Source organism: Pagrus pagrus (genome assembly GCF_965226575.1).
Source record: "Pagrus pagrus genome assembly, chromosome: 10".
Taxonomy (NCBI): domain Eukaryota; kingdom Metazoa; phylum Chordata; class Actinopteri; order Spariformes; family Sparidae; genus Pagrus; species Pagrus pagrus.
Genome location: NC_140194.1, coordinates 31,091,950 through 31,099,771, shown reverse-complemented (window position 1 = coordinate 31,099,771; position 7,822 = coordinate 31,091,950). Strand labels below are relative to the sequence as shown.

The 7,822-nt window shown below is 40.6% G+C and overlaps 1 long non-coding RNA gene across 1 annotated transcript; it reads right to left on the bottom strand.

Annotated features, from left to right (window-relative positions):
- Positions 1-260: 260 nt before the first annotated feature.
- On the bottom strand, positions 261-1,381 carry LOC311264066. Its single transcript, XR_014623434.1, has 2 exons — positions 884-1,381; positions 261-630 (listed from the first exon to the last, which is right to left on the bottom strand). It is a non-coding gene; the product is annotated as an uncharacterized lncRNA (long non-coding RNA).
- Between the last annotated feature and the right edge of the window lie 6,441 nt (positions 1,382-7,822).

Below are 7,822 nucleotides of genomic sequence, written 5' to 3'. Positions count from 1 at the left end.
TGTGCTATAGTCACTCTAGTGTTGAATATCGTCTAACAGGCACTCACGGCTTTGTGCCGTCAGTACAGAATGGGTTCATCAGCAGCCCCACAATTGCGTTAGGCTAACGTGACCCCCACAAACAAATGACGGGAGGGAACTAATGAGCCAAATCATGAGGCTTGGAGGCCACCTACTGTTAGGGAATAGACATAGCACCAGGTTTGCTTTTTTGACAAAGAGAAAAAGTATTCATGATAACTGACAAGAAAATAAAGATCTGGCTTCACATAGTGAAATTTATTTTTCAGAGCAACATCTCTCTGTCCTCAAAAATGACACCAACTGATAAAATAAACAAAAACAGCACATATTCAAACTTAAAAGTGCCTGCTGCCAGGTTATAACTTAAAATGATGTGCATATAATAACCTGGAAAAGAGGTAACTGTCCAAAATAACAAATCAATAATAAAACAAACAAATGAAATAAAACAAGGATACATGTTTTTTTCCAGTTCACCAAAACCCCAACCTCCCCAGAGTAATGTTGACAAAAGACTAAGTGGTGTGTAGCCCTAATCGCCTTGGTCTTCATAAGCTGTCCGGTCTGCCTCAGTCATGTCACGTCATTTCCGCCTTTGGCAATTTTCTGAATGAAATGAAGAAGATCAGAGAGGAGACTATTGTTTAGATTAATTAATTAGATTAATTACATATCACAGTTACATATTCATCATGACCAGAAACTAGCAAGTATGTACAAAAGTGAAAAGAGGACAGTGTCATTATCTGAGTAATATAGTCGTTGCACAGAAGCCCATTAGTACAGGCAAAAATATATTGGTCACCATAAAACTGACTAGTTAACAGTTCATTCTCACTCTGAGCCATAACCAACTTACCTGGACTTTACATATTTTCTTTGCCTTCATTTTCCCACAAGAAAACTTTTGCCTCTCCTCTGCTTTTCTCTTTCTGTACTCCAGAAAGGTCCCTAGAGTAGGGGTTTGAATAGTCTGTGATTCTACATGGAAGCAAAGAAAAAATATGTTATATTATACAGAAACATAAATACAGCAGTAGCCTAATGTTTTACAGCATACAAGAATCACATTTAGACAACACATTATCTTTTGCAAAATAGGGGTGCAGTTTTGGGGACACAAAAAAACGGAAGCAAGAAAGTAAACAAATCTAAAAACAACACACAATCTTTTCCTTCTGGCCTGCAAATTTCTAAACTAAAGCCTGAAGTTGTTTCACCTGTCTTCAGTTCCACTGCCTACTGTAAAACGTGCACTCTAACGTTACTGACCACCCAAGATACTCTTATCACGTCCTTAATTTACACGCACCAACACAGACCGTTCCTTTAACAACTCGAGCATTATGTAACCATAATAAATTTGTATGTTTATGTATACTGCAGCTTCCGTAGAGGAATTGCCGAGTAAGATCTGGAAACTGACGTAAGTTACCTAACTTGCTCTGGTAAGCTAACGTTACACCATCCAAAAGTAGCCTAACAAAAACATTACATTAACGTTTGTCACAGTCTGGCTCATGAACTGGACAAGATAGGAGGACACATGAGGGGTTGCGGAATAACAATGAATAATTTATTTACAAAATAGAATATGTACAAAATTGTAGATCTACAAACTAAGGAAAATGAGGCATAATACAAATAGTCATGAAGCCCCAGCCAGCTTCTGGCCTGCGATCAGGCAGGCACAAAGCAGGATGCAGGCATCAGGGTAGAGAGAAGGAGAAGACTGGCAGCTCCTCAGATTTAAACAGTTAGGCTACACCGGGCCCTTGGTGCAACCCAATAAGCAGCCAGCTCTGCTTCCTCTCTGGACTCGGCCTGTAACTAGAACAACAGAGAGACATCTAGTACCCTGGTGGAACTCTAAACCTCCATGAGGGAACAGCAACACGGGCACCCCTCTAGGGCCGTGACACGTTACATCCGTTAACTTACTTGAAGGTCGCGTGTGAGTGTCGTCAACGTCTTCTTGCAGCCTTTTCCCACATTCACTGCAGAAGTTCGGTTTTTCTTCAAACTCTTTGCCACAATTTTGGCAATACATCGCGGCTTGTTCCTTTGTTTCCGTTTGTTTAGCGGTGTTGTCCTTCTGGTTCAAAGGACGGACCAGTCCAATCAGCGACGATTCACGTCACCCGAGGGTACCTACCTTTTCCAGTTTGGTTAATGTCGTTGTGTTTTCTGTTTTGTTGTTGTATTTTCTGATTTGCTGTTGTGTTTTCTGTTTTGTTGTTTCTAGTAATTTGTTGTTGTGTTTTCTGTTTTGTTGTTGTGTTTGGTAATGTGTTGTTGTGTTTTCTGTTTTGTTGTTGTGTTTAGTAATTTGTTGTGTTTTCTGTTTTGTTGTTGTGTTTATTAATTTGTTGTTGTGTTTTCTATTTTGTTGTATTTTGTTTTTTGTTAACGTTCTTTTTGGCCTAGCAAACTGTAGTTTTTTTCACACGCTGTTGCAACAACTAGTAACGTTAGAAAAACTACAAAACCACACCGGATCTAGCTAGACCGGAAGCAAAATAACAGGCACGCCGTTTGGGCTTGCGAGCCGGCCAAAGAGTAGTAGGCACGTTACGTTTTGAATGGATGGCGAGCCCGAGACGCCGATATGGATGCCAATAAGATTCTGAATGGAAAGTTTACTTTTAAACAGTTGCCAAATGGCTCCTTGACAAGACAAAAGTGATCTGTGTCTTTTATCGTTGCGAACTGAGCTATCATCGTAGCACGTCCAGTCTGAAATACCACTTGATGGCAAAGCACACAGCTGATGCGAATTTTCCGCCCCCCTCGTCATAGCCAGGCGAATCTGACGCGCTGATCACTCTGATGGTGAATGAACTGCTATGTTCAAAGCAAACTTGAGAAAAAGAAAGTATTAAGCCATGGTTTAACTGCACTATAGGCTGAGTCCTAGTTTACCTGACATGTGCACTTTATAATTTTATTTTGTATGGCCCTGTTTACCAATGTTGTTTTTCAATAAAAAAAAAAATTGCATAAAGCAAGCCAATCCACTTTTCCATGTTAATGCTTACAGATACAGTAGGTCCTCGTGCTGACAAGCGCTCAGGCCCTAACAAGTGTTCCCAATGGAAGGATTAGAAGTTTGGATTTGTCTTGAGATTTTTGTGCTGGCGTCAACACGGAGTGTTTTATTATCAGAATCAGAAATACTTTGATCCCCGAGGGGAAATTGCATAACATGTTTGGAGTGGGCATGGCTTAAGAGCTAATACAAAAAGTCAAAATATGCTACTTTTTAGCTTCTTATTTAATAAAGTTCATTCAGGAACACTCTCGTCATTGATTAAAACCATTTATTGCAACAATCGGAATACAGTTAGGCTTGGCGCTGAAGGTTCCGCTCCAAAAGCTCCCTGGATTTGACGAGCAGCATGCTAAGTCACTCCAGGGAGTGCAATGAATGCCCCCTGCAGGAGTAGATTGAAGCACTAGATAACTTAGAAGCCATTTTAGACTCAGACTAAGCAGGTGGAGGCTGGGGTGGTGGTGGCAGGTTTGCCGGCAGCAATGTTGTGAGTGCAGCAGTGTTGAAGGAGAGATCAGTGTATGACATCTTAGATTTAAATAGACCGCCTGAATGGATATGATCGGTCAGTGACTGATGCTGAGCCAATCAGCTGGCTGTCAGCTGACTACAGCTGGGGCTTATGACTTCCGTGTCCTGCATGAATTTGCGCTATGCTTCATTATTAAAACAAACGGGAGCGACTGCAATAGGCTGCATGCACAGTGGCACATGCGCACTACAATTATGAAAATTAACTGGATGTTAGGTTGTTGTTTTGGTGTCTGACATCCTGTCTGCTCTGTGCTGAATTCGGCTGAATTGCTGCGTCGTGCTCACAGAAGCCCTGCGTATCTGCTCCGGCAGGGTCCGGACTGCCGGAGCAGGGGTGGAGCACATACACAATGCAGCGGAGCCAGTGGAAGTTAACACATAGACTAGAGTGAAACCTATCAGGTCCGCTGACGTGGTGGAGCCATGACGGAGTGGAGCCGGACCGGACATGTATCTGGTGGAATCTAGGGGTTAAGCAGCAAGTGATGGAAGTGTGGCAAGGAGTGGAGTTTTTAAAGTTAAATAAGGGGGGAGAAATAAAGATAACTAAGAGGGGAAGGAAACTAACTTAGGGATCAACAACGCCACCTGGGGACCCCAGGATATAAAACCAAAATAAACCAGGATGATGCAAATCAATATATAAGGGCACAGGTTTGAGACTGGTGACGCAGAGACAGTAGATAAATAAAGCGAATATTTTTATTCAACAGAAAAGATTTAAAAAGCCAGCTATAACAATACTAAAACTCTAAGGACTATAACAGAAAACTAAAACACAAAAAGGCACATGTTAGTGGAGGGGAAAAAAACAACTTTAAATCAACCAGAAAGAAAAATGGGGACCCTACTCACCACCTTCAGCAGGCAACCACCACCAGGGACCAGCAATAGGCTGAACCGAGCCAGCTGAGGCCTTTTATACTGCACCTGGGCAGGGGGAGGGGCTAAGGGAGGAGCCTTGCTGGACGACCTGGGTTGCGTTCACAACCTTCACGGAGGTTCACTTCAGAAGGAAAACAGCATGTGATGAAAGGAAATAGCAAGTGATGAAGGGAAAACTGCAAGTGATGGAAGGAATGCAGTAAGTGGTGGAGGGGGCGCAGCAAGTGAATGAAGGAAAGCAGCAAGTAAAGGAAGGAAAGCAGCAATTGATGGAAGGAAAGCAGCAAGTGGTGGAAGGAAAACAGGAAGTGACTGAGGGAAAGCAGCAACTGATGGAAGTGTGGCAAGGCAGCAAGGGTTACATTTGGTTTATTTCGTTTTACTTGTTGTATTTTATAACAATTGTAAAATACTGTTAAATATTCATCCCTCACATGTAAATTAACAGTTAACTCAGTCATTTAACAATTACAGTAGATAACTGTAATTTACAGCATAAAAAAGTATCTGTAATGAATTGCTGTAAATTTACGGTGGATTACAACAGCATCTTACTGTATTTTAAAATAATTGTAAAATACTGTTAAATATTCATGCTTACATGTAAATTAACAGTTAATGCTCAGTTAACAATAAGAAACTGAAATTTAACAGCATAAAACAGTATTTTTCTGTCAAGCAGTGGAGACATGTGCTAACATCCATGGGTGTCCCCCCCAATAAAAATACCCTAAATTATTCAAAATTGAACAGATATATTTTCAGACTTCACATTCTTCGCATTTTAGATTCACATCTAAAAAGAAATGATTGAAATGGTGGAACAAATAATGTTTGACAAATATATTTCTGACTCCACATTCCATCTCTGGTCTCCTCCACTACAATGCAAATGAATGGGTAGTTTCTTACACAGACACTGATGACATCAGCAGGCTTTAAAAAAAACCGACCCCCTCAATCTTTCTCTCAGCTCTTGAAAGTGGCTGCAGCCTTATTTATCCTTTATTTTATCCAGGAGTTGTCCAGATATAGATAAGAAGAGTTATACAGACAAGAAGAGTTATACAGATGAGAAGAGTTATACAGATACAGGACCTCTTCTTCCAGGGAGTCTTGGAAAATGACAGATTTTATATAAATTTATGTAAATAAATCAGATTTTGTTGGGTCAACTTGTGTTGTGTTTATTGTGCTCTTAGAACTGTGTTTTTTAGAACTGTTTACCAGCATAACTGAATGGGAGCCAGAGCCTTCAGCTATCAAGCTCCTCTTCTGTGGAACCATCTTCCTGTTTTGGTCCGGGAGGCGGACACCCTCTCTACCTTTAAGAGTAGACTTAAGACCTTCCTCTTCGATAGAGCTTATAGTTAGGGCTGGTCCAGGACAGGCCCAGGCCTGGCCCAGGCCACACTGTGTACAATGAGGCAGCAACATTAAAAACATATCAAACACATTTATTATGTACTCCATTGTAGTAATGTCTGTCTTTCTCAATCAGTGAAATTGAAGAAGAAGAAAAATCAGCTTCCTTAACTTTGCTGAATCATTTCATCATATAGGCAAGTCTGCACATTTAAACTGCCTGATATTGTCATATTAGCCAAGTATTGCTGTGTTTGGCTAACATACAGCAGCCTACTTTGTTTTTCTTAAATGCCAGAAGTTATTCTTTTATCACACTAAAGCTGAAAATACATTTTTGGTGTCAAAGACAGATATTTAACTAAAGCAAGATGAAATTGTGTGACATGTGTGCTAAGACATGCACTGATATGTTAACATATGTGAGGCACATGCAGACCCACAGTTGCACAACCAATGCTTCTTTTAAGTGTGTTTTTCCTGGATGTCATAGAACTTTCCAAAAGTTCAGAACATTTAAATCTCACAGCTACCGCCACTGTCGTGGCCAGTCTAGGTCTACACTGTATGGTTTCATTGATTTAACTTGTCATGTTGGCTTGTGCAGTACTAAATGTGACAATGCTCAGAACTTTTTCTCACATTTGAAAATGCATATCAGAGAGGGGAAAGAGGTTGCATGCCCTTTCAGAAACTGTGACAAAAGATTTAAAGTCCAGTCTTCATTCACATCACATATTTCAAGGAAAGATAAAAAGTCCTCCGAAGAGGGTTTGATGGACTGCATTGTGAATCCATCCAGTTCCCGAGATATCGATAAAGACAGTGATATGCAGATTGATGAGCCAGGTCAGTTGAGTTGTGAACAAACAGAGGTCTGCCCAGAGGCTGTGGAAGAAAATCAGTTCTTCAGAAATTTAGCAATGTTTTATCTCAAGTTGCAAGCCAAATTTCTCCTTCCAGCCTCTGTGATTCAGACTATCATAGAGGACTATCAACAGATGCATGACATTAGTCAGTCAGACCTGCTTTTCAAACTCAAAGAAAAGCTTATAAATCTTGGTCTTGCAGAAACTGACATAGAGAATGTAATTGATACCCTTAAATGTGAAGATCTATTCAGAAAATGCAATACCCAAACACTGAAAACTGACCAGAGGAGGAAAACTGTCTTCAAGACTATCCCCCATTATGTTGAGCCAAAGCCCATTTGCCTGAGCTCTTCTAGGTGCTGGCCCCCGTTTCCCACCAGATGTTGTGGTGGAAAGATGCACAGAGTTTGTCTTGGAAGACCACAATGATAACATCAGACAATTAGTGGCACAATACAACTTTGATCCTCTGAACACTCTAGTTACCCATGATGTGTCAGTAAAGGGGACTGAGCACAGGAGCAAAATGTTTGTTGTGATAGCTCATAATAACAATGGCCTTATTGTGGGGAAAATTAAACAGGCTCTTATTCATAAGAGTTCTTGTGTTTTTTTCATCACTGAACAGTATCAAGCTGTGCGTCTGCCAGAATTTGTTGTTTATTACATTACACGACTGAAGACAGAGTACTGCTGTGTTGCTCATGAGAACCTACTTGACTATTATCCATTGACAGAATACACTGTTTGGGGAATGTCACTCCTAATTCTTCATCATTCTATCCCAACCTTTTAGAAGGATGTCTTCACTGGAAGAGAGTATCAAAAGGATTCTCCTTAACACTTTGCCCAGTCTCTCTGTGGAAACACAATTAGGGATAGTTTCCACACTTCAGACTTCTGGTGTCGAGTCTGTGGATGACCTGAAATACGTCCAACAGGAGGACCTCAAAGGCTTGCTACATGTTATACAGCAGAGAAAATTACTGGAGGCCTTCAAATTAGATAATTAATAATTACCAAGCCATAGATTGATATGCACATTTTATTTTCATTCAGTATAATCATTGCTGCATAAGGTGCATGCTAA